Source organism: Chiloscyllium plagiosum, unplaced genomic scaffold (assembly GCF_037043375.1).
Source record: "Chiloscyllium plagiosum isolate Xiang-an unplaced genomic scaffold, Cpla_swu_hap1 HiC_scaffold_36, whole genome shotgun sequence".
Taxonomy (NCBI): Eukaryota; Metazoa; Chordata; class Chondrichthyes; order Orectolobiformes; family Hemiscylliidae; genus Chiloscyllium; species Chiloscyllium plagiosum.
Window position 1 is genome coordinate 4,175,497 of NW_028270174.1, and position 13,977 is coordinate 4,189,473.

General features: G+C 46.0%; 1 long non-coding RNA gene across 1 annotated transcript in view; it reads right to left on the reverse strand.

The window, feature by feature from the left end:
- Nucleotides 1-457: 457 nt before the first annotated feature.
- LOC148139888 (uncharacterized) overlaps nucleotides 458-13,977 on the reverse strand; it is a 132,338-nt gene continuing 118,818 nt past the window's right edge. The window contains exon 3 of the long non-coding RNA XR_015753300.1: nucleotides 458-1,562. This is a non-coding gene — a long non-coding RNA (uncharacterized LOC148139888). The remainder of the gene's footprint in view (nucleotides 1,563-13,977) is intronic.

A 13,977-nucleotide genomic window follows, 5' to 3' on the forward strand; every position in this document is an offset into this window, starting at 1 on the left:
AACTGGGAGGGAACCCTCCTGTCTGTTGATTGTTGTGCGGTGCCCATTCATCCGTTGTCGTAGCCTTTGCTCGGTTTCCCCAATGTACCATGCCTCCGGGCATCCCTGCCTGCAATGTATAAGATAGACAACATTGGCTGAGTCACATGAGTACCTGCCATGTACAAGGTGGGAGGTGTTCCCACGCGTAATAGTGGTATCTACGTCCACAATCTGACACGTCTTGCACCGTCCACCGTGACAGGGTTGTATGGAGCTGTCCTGAGAGCCGGGCAGTTTGCTACGAACAATGATCTGTTTGAGGTTTGGCGGTTGTTTAAAGGCAAGTAGTGGAGGTGTGGGGAAGGTCTTGGTGAGGTGCTCATCCTCATTGATAATGTGTTGCAGGTCACAAAGAGCATGGTGTAATTTTTCAGCCCCTGGGAAATACTGAACGCCTGTCGGTTGCAGCACGTGTCTGTCTCCTGAGGAGGTCATTACGGTTCCTTGCTGTGGCACGTCGGAACTGGCGGTCGATGAGTTGAGCATCATACTCTGTTCTTGTGAGGGCATCCTTGAGTACTTCCAGGTGTCCATCACGTTCCTCCTCATCTGAGCAGATCCGGTGTATGCATAGGGCTTGTCCATAGGGAATGGCTGTTTTAATATGTTTTGGGTGGAAGCTGGAGAAGTGTAGCATTGTGAGGTTGTCTGTGGGTTTGCGGTAGAGTGTGGTGCTGAGGTGTCCGTCCTTGATGGCGACGCACCTGTCCAAGAATGAGACAGACAGTCGAGAGTAGTCCATGGTGAGTTTGATGGTGGGATGAAACTTGTTGATGTCACTGTGTAGTTTTATCAGTGACTCCTCGCCATGGGTCCAGAGGAAGAAAATGTCATCAATGTACCTGGTGTATAATGTTGGTTGGAGATCCTGCAGAGAGAAGAAATCTTGTTCGAACCTGTGCATAAAAATGTTGGCAAATTGGGGTGCAAATTTGGTCCCCATGGCTGTTCCGTGTGTCTGGATGAAGAATTGGTTGTCAAAGGTGAAGACGTTATGATCGAGGATAAAGTGGATGAGTTGTCGGATGGTGTTTGGAGACTGGCAGTTGTTGGTGTTGAGTACTGAGGCTGTTGCCGCGATGCCATCCTTGTGGGGGATGCTGGTGTAGAGTGCGGAAACGTCCATTGTGACGAGGAATGTTCCTGGTTCGACTGGTCCGTGGGTGCTGTGTTTCTGTAAGAAATCCGTAGTGTCGCGACAGAATCTGCAGATCCCCTGTACAATAGGTTTCAAGATGCCTTCCACATAGCCAGAGAGATTCTCACGTAGGGTCCCATTGCCTGACACGATGGGACGTCCCGGTGTGTTGGCTTTGTGTACCTTTGGAAGGCAGTAGATGTCGCCTACATGAGAAATACGTGGGATGAGGGCGCGTAGGGAGCTCTGAAGGACTGGATCCAAAGTTCTGATCAGTGTGTTTGGTCGGATCAGTTGGTGGTTGCCTGTACACCATCTATATGCACGCCAAGAACAAAAAACTGGAGGGCAATCTTGATAGAGTAACCTCGCTGCAGCCAATCTGGGGGGTGTGTGTGTGAATGGAGAAAGGGATTTGTAGAGTTATAGAGTCATAGAGCTGTATTCGGTTCAACTCATCCATGCCGACCAGATCTCCTAACCTAATCTAGTCCCATTTGTCAGCATTTGGCCCATATCCCTCTAAGTAATAAAAGGTAAATCCCTCTAAACCCTTCCTATTCTGAAACGAATCCAGATACCTTTTAAATGTTGCAATTGTACCAGCCTGCACCACTTCCTCTGACAGCTCATTCCATAAACACACCACCCTCTGCATGAAAACGTTACCCCTTAGGTTAGTTCATCTCCTCTCACCAGGAGCTTAGCGATTTGGATTATCCCATCAAGGACAGTAACCCAGTCGGGAACCATAGCCAGGAACTGGTTGTGACAGCTGCCTGTTAGTTTGGAAGGTGACAATGGAATGCTGGGATGTCACTGGAATGCTGATTGCAGATGGCCAGGCTAATTCCTTATGATTAAATCCCATCATTACAATTCCTGGATAAAACCTGGAATTGAAAGCTCGTCTTTGTGACTGTGACCATGACATAATCGTTGATTGTTGTAAAATCCTACCGGGTTCACTAATATCGTTTAGGGAGGGAAATTGGCTGTCAGTACCCAGTCTGCCCCTACCTGTGTGACTCCAGTCTCACAGCAATGGGGTTGACTCTGAAATGGCCCAGTGAGACACTCAATTCAAGGGCAATAAAGGTGTACAATAGATGTCAGGATTGTCAGTGACACCCACAGCCCATTAGAAATGTTTTAAAAGGCTGTGCACCTGATCATTGGGCCAGATTGGAGCCCAAATCTCCAAGCTGGTGAGCAGTGACTCCATGCTCATTATCAGCCTGAAGCCATTTCCCTGCTGTCTCACTCAAACTGTAGGCATGTCAGAATTCCATCTGGGAAGAAAGGAAAGACTTGCATTCATATAGCACCTCCCACAGCCACCAGATGTCTTAGAACAAACCAGTCAGATCCCAAAAGCTGTGACTCAATAATGACTTGTTTATTAGATTTCAATTGAGGGATAAATCTTGGGTCAGGGCACAGAAAGATAACTTTCCTGCTCATCCTCTGGACTGTGACACAGGTGCTTCTAGCCCCACCCAGCGAGTGGAGTGGGCTTTGTTTTAATGCCCCATGTGAAAGCCAGCACCTCTGACACTGCAACGTTCCCTCAGTACTACAGTGAAGTGTCTGCCTTATCCTTGTACTCATGTTTAGTTAAGGTTAGATTACTTACAGTGTGGAAACAGGCCCTTCAGCCCAACAAGTCCACACCGAAGCGCAACCCACCCAGACCCATTCCCCTACATTTACCCTTTCACCTAACACTACGGCAATTTAGCATGATCAATTCACCTGACCTGCACATCTTTGGACTGTGGGAGGAAACCGGAGCACCCGGAGGAAACCCACGCAGACACGGGGAGAACGTGCAAACTCCACACAGTCAGTCGCCTGAGACGGGAATTGAACCCGGGTCTCTGGCGCTGTGAGGCAGCAGTGCTAACCACTGTGCCACCGTGCCGCCCACTATGCATTGGGACTTGACCCAGAGGCTATGCAGTTGTGATATTACCTCCCAGCTGGGTCTGTCATTCAGTCAGGATTAGGAATTATAAATCACTTCACTGGAAGCCAGATTCTCATCCTTAATTGCATGGTAAATACGTCCAATCTTGAAATTTCATTTTTCTTTCCTTAAACTGTTCTGGATCTGTCTCTCAGATTAATTCAGGTTTACAGAAAAGTTTCCTTCGTACAAAATAAATCTTCTGTAAGAGTTTCATTGTACCTCATTCTCATTATCTCGATTGGTTGTAAGTTATTTGCACTGGAAAATGGAACATAAAATGCATCCCCTTCCCCAGTGTCACAGTCTCCAACAATGAATAATTGCTGCTTTATGAACACCATTCTCTATAAGGGCCCACTTTGAGTGCTGTCTTCAGAGAGGAATTAACAGGAGCACAAGAGGCATGGAACATTGTCACCCAGAACTGCTCTGTAACCAGAGATCACCGCTTTAGGATAATTACAAAACAACGAGAGCAGAAATCTGGGACACACTGCCCGAGAGGATGAGGGAAACAGAGCCAATATTAACATTTAAAAAGTAATTGGATAAATGTTTGAAAGTGGGTTATGGAAATAGTTACGGGGAAAGAGAAAAGACAGTGGAAATTTGTACAGATACAGTGAGATGTACTGGTCAGGTGGGGGAGAGCTGCACTATCAGAGGTGCCATCATTTTGGATATGATTTCAGACTAAGATCGACTCACACTCCCTCGTGAAGGCAAAAGACTCTGAGGCATTATTTCCAAAGTTGGGGGAGGGGTGCGGTGTGTGATTCTCTCTGGTATCTGGCTCAACATTTATCCATCACCAAAACAGACGGTGTATTCCTGAAAAAATACATTAAGTTGAAGCTTTTTTTTGTCTCGTATGCACCAGGACATTTTGCAAGAATTCCCTTACAAAGGGAAGCCAACATTTTATAATGTATGAGAGGAGATTGCTAACTGGTAGCCAAAGGGCCTCTTATTATAGTGGTATTACCTCGGAGAACATACCAGTTAGATGATGAGTGACAATTACTGCTAAATTTCTTTAAATTTAAACCTAGCAGGTTGACTCTGATAAGTCAAGACATTGCCCTCAGGAATGAATCAGAAAATGGCTGTCAATATTTTGTTGAGTTGAAACAGCTGCAGTGTGTGTAGGTGTTCTTTCTAGCAATAAAGAACAGGCCCCATTTACTTATGGGAGAAAGTGAGGACTGTAGGTGCTGGAGATTAGAGTCAAGAGTGTGGTGCTGGAAAAGCACAGCAGGTCAGGCAGCATCCGAGAAGCAGGAAAATCGACGTACTGGGCAAAAGCCCTTCCTGATGAAGGGCTTATGCCTGAAATGTCGATTCTCCTGCTCCTTGGATGCTGCCTGACATTCCACGTATGTAGCTTCCAGTATAGGCAAGTGAGCTGACTGACAATCCTAAATTAGTTGTCAGCATAATTCCTAATGCACTCAGGATTGTATAACAAATGTTATCTAATTACAGAATCACACCTAATGTTGAACACTGCGTTTCGTAAACTGGGGCTAATCTGTCAGTATCATCTAAAGAGATGTGTTGTTTGGAATGATCTTTGGGATGGGTGGCCTACATCAGCTGAAACTTTATTGCTGGAACAGCTCAGCAGGTCAGACAGCATCTAGGGAAAAGGAGATTCGACGTTTCGGGCACATGCCCTTCCTCAGGAATGAGCAGAGAGTGTTCAGCAGGAGAAGATAAAAGGTAGGGAGGAGGGACTTGGAGGAGGGGCGTTGGAAATGTGATAGGTGGAAAGAGGTCAAGGTGAGGGTGATAGGTCGGAGTAGGGTGGAGGCGGAGAGGTCAAGAAGAAGACTGCAGGTCAGGAAGGCGGTGCCGGGCTGGAGGGATTCGGCTGAGACAAGTTGGGGGGAGGGGGGATGAAGAAACTGGTGAAGTCCAAGTTCATCCCCTGTGGTTGGAGGGTTCCCAGTCGGAAGATAAGACGCTCCTCCTCCGACCGTCGCGTTGTTGTGGTTAGGCGGTGGATGAGTCCAATGACCTGCATATCCTCGGTGGAGTGGGAGGGGGAGTTGAAATGCTGTGCTACAGGGTGATTGGGTTGGTTCATCCGGGTGGCCCAGAGGTGCTCTCTGAATCGCTCCGCAAGTAGGCGGCCTGTCTCCCCAATATAGAGGAGGCCACACCGGCTGCAGCGGATGCAGTAGATGATGTGGGTGGAGGTGCAGGTGAATCTGTGGAGGATATGGAAGTTTCCTTTGGGGCCTTGGAGAGAAGTGAGGGGGGAGGTGTGGGCGCAAGTGTTGCACCTCCTGCGGTTGCAAGGGAAGGTGCCGGGAGTGGAGGTTGGGTTGGTGGAGGGTATGGATCTGACGAGGGAGTCGCGGAGGGAGTGGTCTCTACGGAAAGCTGATAAAGGAGGGGAGGGAAATATATCCTTGGTGGTGGGGTCCGTTTGGAGGTGGCGGAAGTGACGGCGGATGATGCGTTGTACATGGAGATTGGTGGGGTGGTAGGTGAGGACCAGTGGGGTTCTGTCCTGGTGGCGGTTGGAGGGGCGAGGCTCAAGGGCGGAGGAGCGGGAAGTGGAGGAGATGCGGTGGAGGGCATCGTCGATCACGTCAGGCGGGAAATTGCGGTCCTTGAAGAAGGAGGCCATCTGTGTTGTGCGTATTTTGAACTGGTCCTCCTGGGAGCAGATGCGGCGGAGACGAAGGAATTGGGAGAATGGGATGGCGTTTTTACAGGGGGCGGGGTGGGAGGAGGTGTAGTCCAGGTAGCTGTGGCCTACATCACACCAGCACTAAACTTGTACCTTACTCATTGTGTGACAGGTAGAACAATGTGCTTGACAGCAGCATCCTAACCCAACTGCCAATCCAGGCTAATGTGCTGGGCCCATGTGCTCAAATCCCTCCACAGCAGCTGTAGGACTTTAACTCAATGAATCACATCTGGAATTGAGTTAGGCTTCAGCTGGAAGGTGGCACCAGTTCTGGTTGTCAATCTTAAGAAGGCTATCAGGCAGAAAACCTGTCAGGGTTGACACCAAGGATGAAGGGCTTATGCCCGAAACGCCGATTCTCCTGCTCCCCGGACGCTGCCTGACCTGCTGTGCTTTTCCAGCACCACACTCTTGACCCTTGACCCTTGACACCAAAGGTGGGGCAGGAAGGGCTTTGGATTTTGGAAGCTCTGAGATGAGATTCCTTTCTTCAGATCAAGGAATCTATGAAACAGAGCTGGAGTCAACCATTTGACCCTCAAATCATCTCCACTATTCAAGAAGATCATGTTGGTCAGCTCTAACCTGCCACATTTCCCCATACACCAGAATCCCTCAAATAACTAAGCGATTCAATCTTGAACATATTCAATTCAACACAACCCTTTTAGGTAGCGAATACCAAAGATTTACCATCCTCTAAGTGAAGGCATCTCTTCTCAACCATAAACAACTGATCACTTATCCTGAGACTAAGACCCATAGGTGGCTGTGCAGCAGCAAGAGGGAACCGGTGTCTCAGCAAAGAGGGTTAAGGGGAGTTCTAATGGAGCAGACACACAGGAAGACCAATACATCATAAATCATCACCAACCACTCACCATCCTGACCTGGAAAGGTATTGCTGCTGTGCATTCTTTAAAGCAGCCTCATATTAAAATAGTTCCCCTTAGTTCTGGATTCTAGAATAAAGAGTTTTGATATATCATTGACCAGAGTCACAAATATAAAATAATCAGCAAAATAATTACAGGGGAAATTGAGACTGTGTCTCCACACAAAGGGGTATTAGGGTCGAGAATGTAGATTTCATACGGTCAGTCAGAAGACAATTGGACGTGTATTGGTGGACTAATTTGCAGGGTTATGGGCGAAAAGGCTGGGCTGTGGAATAAACTGGACGTGCCGATGAAAGGACAGCACATTGTGTAGCCTTTCTTTGCTCTATGAGATTTGACATATGTCAGCTCAAAATGCACTCTGGAAGCTGGAGCAGCACAACATAGGGTGAGACTTCAATGTGGCACCAAAGGAGAGCAACACTACCTGAGGTACAACTATTTGGGTAAAATGCTAAATGGGCACCCTACTGCCCTCTTCAGGTAGCAGGAAAAAATGCAGTAACAGGACTTCAGAACATCCCCTCAACAACATTTCATACACATCCAACAGGAGTTAGAACAGAGTACTGAATCGGTCATCTGGCATTTCCTTGTGCAGAAACAGGATATTTCCTGAAAATTCGCTGATTGAGGCTTGTCACTGTGTTTGTTCACAGAAAATCTGCTTCAAAAACTAACTGGAACAGTTCAGGACATTTCAATGAACAACACAACAGAACACAAGAAATATTTCATTGTCAAAGTGAAATGCTCTCTCTTTTATCACAAGTTGAATTTTACTTTCTGTGTGCCAGTAGGTTTAATAGGGGTTTGAGCATTCACTGATGAGAGACCTGTTGCCAATCTGTCACCCCTGTTCCCCACCATTATAGCTGCAGGGCTTCTCATTTGTAGGCATTCAGTGTCTGATCGAACGAACTGTCACTGGGAGGGGACAGCTTTCTGACAGCTCTACAGACCCCCCCAACAACTGCTCAGACCCCCCCCCCCAACAACATCTGCCCTCTCAGCCCCCTCCCTCACCACTGCGTCTTCTTCTCACTCAAACCCTCCAATCCTGGCAATATCCTTGTAAATCTTTTCTGCACTCTTTCAAGTTTAACAGCATCATACATCTTTGTTGTTTTCTGAAATAGCTCCTTAAATCTCTGATATAATTCTTTGAAATGTGCATCACAGGTGGACAGGATGGTTAAGAGGTGTTTAGCACACTTGCTTTCGTCGCTTAGACCTTTGAGTATAAAAGTTAGGACGTCATGTTGACGTTGTACAGGGCATTGGTGAGGCATTTTCTGGAGTATTGTACCCAGTTCTGACCGTCCTGCTGTAGGAAGGATATTATTCAACTGGAGAGGGTGCAGAAAAGATTTACCAGGATGTTGCTGGGATTGGGAAGTTTAAGCTATAAAAATAAATTGGATAGGCTGGGGCTTTTTTCATTGGAGTGTAGGAGGTTGGCGGGTGACCTTATTGAGGGTTATAAAATCATGAGGGGCACCGACAGGGTGAATGACAAGGGTATTTTCCCTGGGGTGGGGTAGTTTAAAACTAGGGACATATTTTTAAGGTAAAAGGAGAAAGGTTTAAAAAGATGAGGGGCAACATTTTTTAAACAGAGTGGTTTGTGTGTGGAATGAACTGCCAGAAGAAGTGGTGGATACAGTTAAAAGACATTTGAAAGGTACATGAATAAGGAAGGTTTGGAGGGATATAGGCCAAACGCAGACAGGTGGGACTAGTTTAGTTTGGGACCATGGTCCATGTGGACTGGTCAGGCCAAAGGGTTGGTTTCTGTGCTGTATGACTCTATGACTCTGTAACTGCGCCTGTAGTGATCACTGCCTTAATCTAATTTGTCAATTCACCCTCTGACCTCCTGCCCCACAGACTATAATCATTAAGAATAGGTGATAACACCTCCTCCACCATAATCCTCACACTGGCGCCCCGCAGAGCTATGTACTCAGCCCCCTACTCCAGTCCTTATACACTCACCAATGTGTGGCCAAATCCACTTCCAACTCCATTTACAAGTTTGCTGATGACACCAGCATTGTAGGTCGGCTCTCAAACAACAGACGAGAGAGAATACAGGAAAGAGATTGAGTGCTTAGCACCGTGGTGTAAAGACAGGAATCTCTCCATCAACGTCAGTGAAATGAAGGAGCTGGTCATTGCTGAGGTGGAGAGTGTCAAGAGTGTCAAGTTCACTTTATCCAGTTCTGCTGTCATGCCCTCTGAACTAGCCTTGTTTAAGGTTAGAATATGACTTCAGGCTCACTCTTCTCACCCATAAACTGAAGATAAAATGCCATCATATTATGGATTGCTGCTTTCTAGAAATCCCTTCATAATGAGGTCACTAATCAGTCCAATGTCATTGCACAATTCCAATTGCAGTATAGCCTGCTCCATAGTTAACTCTGGAATGTGCTCTAAGATAGTGTTCTCAAATCATTCCATTCTATAAACGTTTTATTTAGGCTGCATTTGACTATTTACTTTTGCAAACTCTATGGAGATTAAAATCCCACATGACTATCACTGTGCAATTCTGCCAAGCTCCCATTCTTTCATTCTTTATACACTTCCAATCATCTGGTTACTTTTAGAAGTCCTGTACACCACATCCACAAGTCGATTCCTGCCTTTATCATTTCTTGTGTCCATCCAAACAGCTTTCACATCCTACTTTCCTGAATCACTCTATTCTGATATTAATATCATAAACTAACAGAGCCACCTCTCCACCTGTTCCCAGCACCCTGTCCTTCCCAAATGTCATATAGTCTTCAGGATGCAATTGATGTTGCCCTGCAGCCCTATCTTGACACTGGCAACCACATTTATTTCTACTGGAGTCATCAGTTCATCAGTTTTGTTTCAAATGCTGCCTCCGTTCAGCGACAGACCCCATAGTTTTGCATTTTGACTGTTTTCATGGCCTATAGCCTTGCTTGTTGAGTTTTTTAGACGAGTACTTTCTACTCCTTGCCGCACCAGCCACTTTATCATTTTGCATATTCAGATCTTTCTTGATACTGTACCTTCCCAAATTTAGTCACTTATCCTCACAACTCACCAATGGATGGGACATGGTGTGGATCAGATTTCGGAGCGGAGTTTTGGATGAACTGAAGTTTACAGAGGGTGGAAGCAGGCCGGAAGAGCACTGGAATTGTTGCAGTTCCTTCTCATCTTTGTAATGATGTAACATTAATCACTTGAAGATGAAATTTTCCCAATTCCAAATTAATAATGGATTTCCGAGTACATCATATAACTAGACAGACAGCAGTCCACATTCATGGCACTAGTTGAGACAGGTTGATGTTAGGAAATATCAGCTTTTTGACAATTATACTGACTCCAAAACAGACTGATTATGAAACCTTAGTAATTTGTTCTTTACAGTTGCAACTTGCAGAACTAATCTTTGGCATTGAAACAACTGGATCTGATCTTCCATTTTCAGTAGTTTCCTTTGAAATCAGAGATGCAGGTCCCTACTTGTGGAACTTGTGACCCGAGGTGAAAAGATTCTGATTTGATGAAAGCTTCTTCTTCTTTTGACACCATTCACGATACCATCAGAATGCTCGCAGACATCACTAACCTCTCCCTATCTGATCTGAAGTCCCTACCTGCTTCAAGAAGATTACTATCAACCTGGTGCCAAAGAAAAATCATGCAGCATCTTTAATGACCACCACCCGGTGGCTCTGACCGCCGTCATTATGAAGAGCTTCGAGAGGTTTGTCATGACTCACATCATCTCCAGCCTCCCGGCCCACCTTGACCCTTTATAATTTGCCAACTGGCACAACAGGTCCACAGCAGACACCATCTCCCCGGTCTTACACTTACCCCTGGAACATCTGGATAACAAGGATACCTAGGTCAGACTCCTACGTATTGACTACAGCTCCATCTTCAACACCATAATCCCAAACAATCTCATCTCTAAACTCCACGACCCAGTTCTCTGCTCCCCACTCTGTGACTGGATCCTCGACTTCCTGACCCATAGACCACAATCAGTAAGAGTAGGTAACAACGTCTCCTCCACAATCATCCTCAACACTGGTGCCCTGCTAAGCTGTGTACACAGCCCCCTACTGTACCCCTTATACACACACGACTGAGTCACCAAATTCCACCCCAACTCCATTTACATGTTTGCTGACAGTGCCACTGACCCAGGCGGATCTCAAACAACGACAAGAGAGAATACAGGAAAGAGGCTGAGTGCTTAGTGGCGTGGTGTAAGACAGCAATCTCAGTGTCAATATCAGCAAGCGGAAGGAGCTGGTCTTTGACTTCAGGAAGCAGAGTGGAGGACACACCCCTGTCTGGATCAATGGAGCTGAGGGGGTGATAACTGGGAGCATCAACTCCCTGGGAGCGATGATCACCAACAATCTGTCCTGGTCCATTCGTATTAACATGGCGGTCAAGAAAGCACAACAACATCTCTACTTCCCCAGGAGGCTAAGGAAATTCAACATGTCCTCAATGACTCTTATCAATTTTTATAGATACACCATAGAAAGTATCCTATCCGAATGCATCACAGTGTGATTTGGCAACTGGTCTTCCTAAGACTACAAACAATTACAGAGAGTCCTGTCTGTCATACAAACCAGCCTCCCATCCACTAAAGAAGGGCTTATGCCCAAAACGCTGATTCTCCTGTTCCCTGGATGCTGCCTGACCTGCTGCGCTTTTCCAGCAACACATTTTCAGCTCCCATCCACTAACTCCAACCAACATAATCGAAGACCCCAACCACCCCAGTTATACTCTCTTCCACCCTCCAAGACCTCAGTCATGTTTTATTTTACTTCTCCATCGCACTCACACCCTGACCTCCCTGCTCTCAACCACCTGACCATCTGAATGAAGGTCAATGAAGGTTTTCATAACAGCAACTCACCCATTGATTCAGCTCTTGACCCCTTGCCAGACACAACACGGCTTCAACAACTTCAGGTTACAATGTCTGCCCCACTTCCAGGACAGTAGCAGTTAGTAATGGTTTTGCTATTCTCATTTACACTATCGCTTGGCCAACCTCCTGTCCCATTACCATCTTCTTATTGCTTTACACCATCACGCTTTTCAGCATTTATTCTCTGCTGTCCTCTGTTCTTTCCCTCCTCTCTCTGTAATCTCTCAAAGGCAATTATAGCTGAAATATCTTTCAGATTCCAATGAAAATCACAGACCCGAAACATTGGGCAAGAACATCCTTCCTGTGTTGGCCCTGTCCAGTTCTATTGGAATTTATTGATTTCTTTGAGATCCCCCATTGTTTTTCTAAACTCCAGTGAACAAAGTCCTAACCGATCTTGTCTCACCCCATTCATCAGCCCTGCCAAGTCAGCAATCAGTCTGGGAAACCTTTGCTGCACTCCCTCCATCACCAGAACACGCTCCCTCAGATAAGGAGATCAAAACCGCATGCAATAATATTCCAGGGGTGGTCTCACTGAGGCCTCTGTGTAATTGCAGCAAGACGTCCCTGCTCCTGTACCCGAATTCTCATGCTCTATTGGCCAACGTACCATTTCCCTTCTTCACCATCTGCTGTACCTACAATGCTGACAGTCAGTGACTGGTGCACGTGGACACCAAGGTCTCCCTTTCCCAAGGTTCTGCTGGAGGAATCTGGCTGACACTTTGAAGAATTGTGACCTGAGAGGAAGATTGTAATAGGCTTGTCTGTGGGGGAAAGTTCACATTCTACAAATAACAATCTAAATTCCTCAATAGCAGTATATCCAATTTGTGTTGAAGAAACCCACGTTATAACAGAACTGCCTGAATGTTGTTTCATGCAGAGAAGACATCACTCAGTAAGTTTTGCAATCTTTGTATTTTAATTAAATATATATTTAAATCTCAAATAATCTTTCCAACTGTAAAGAAAGTATGCTTTCTCTGGTAAACACTCATTCTAAGAAGAACAGCCAATACCAAATTGGGGCTGGAGTCAACCCTTCAGCCCATCAACCCTGCTGCACCATTCGGCAAGATCATGGCTGACATCTGTTTGAACTTAATTTTCCTGCACTATCCTCCAACCCATTTTAACCTAAACTCCATGGACCTCTCTTCTGCGGCTATCCCAGGATAGGCCACCCACAGTTCTCTGAGTTAGAGATTTACAAATTTTGAGAGAAAGAAGTTTTCCTCATCTGAAGTCCAATGGTTTAATCCCTTGTCAATATGCATTCCAGATTCCCCAGCCTCAAGACCATAAGAAATAATAACAGGAAGAGGCCATTCAGCCCCTTGAGCCAGCTCCACCATTCAATATGGTCATGAGTAATCCAACATTCCTCATGTCCACTTTCCTGCCTTTTCCCCATGCCCCTCGATTCCCTAACTGATTAGGAGTCTCTCTGTCTCTGCTCCTAATTGCACTCTGTGGCAAGGATTTCCAAAGACTCACAACCCTCTGAAAGAAGAAATTCCTCATCTCCATCTTAAATTGATGCCCCTTTATTCTGAGACTGTACCCTCTGGTCCCAGACTGTCCCATGAGGGGAACACCCTCTCAGCATTGACCCTGTCCAGCCCCTTCAGAATCCAATATATTTCAATGGGTTCACCTCCGATTCTTCTAAACTCCAGGGAGTCGAGTCCAAACCTGTTTAATCTTTGCCCCTAAGACAATCCCTCCATCCCAGGGATCATCCTCATGAATCAGCTCTGATCTACAACATTCACTCCAATGAACCCTGGTTTAGAGGGACTGTCTTTCCCAGTTTCCACCTTGTCAAAACTCGTCTGAGCTTTATACATTTCAACTAAATCCTCACTCATTCTTCTAGACATCAATCTCTCCTTATTAATGGGAATGTTTATCCCTCAACCCACGTGACCAAAGCAGACCATCCGATCATTATCACGTTGTCGCCTCTGGGATCTTGCTATGCAGAAACTGGCTGCTGTGTTTCCAACATTGCGACAGTGACTGCATTTTAAACATGCTTTATTTGCTGTGAGCACTTTGGGGCATCTCCAAGGTAATGATAGGTACTACAGAAATGTAAGTCGCACATCCTTAACTTGGATACTGGCTGTTCAAAGTATGTAGTCCTTTGCGATGTGGATGATGTTAGCGTTCTCTGAAGTAAGCAGCCCTCAAGATGATTGCTGATTGACTAGTCACAACAAGATCAGAGGGTAACACTATCCCTTCTCTGGAATG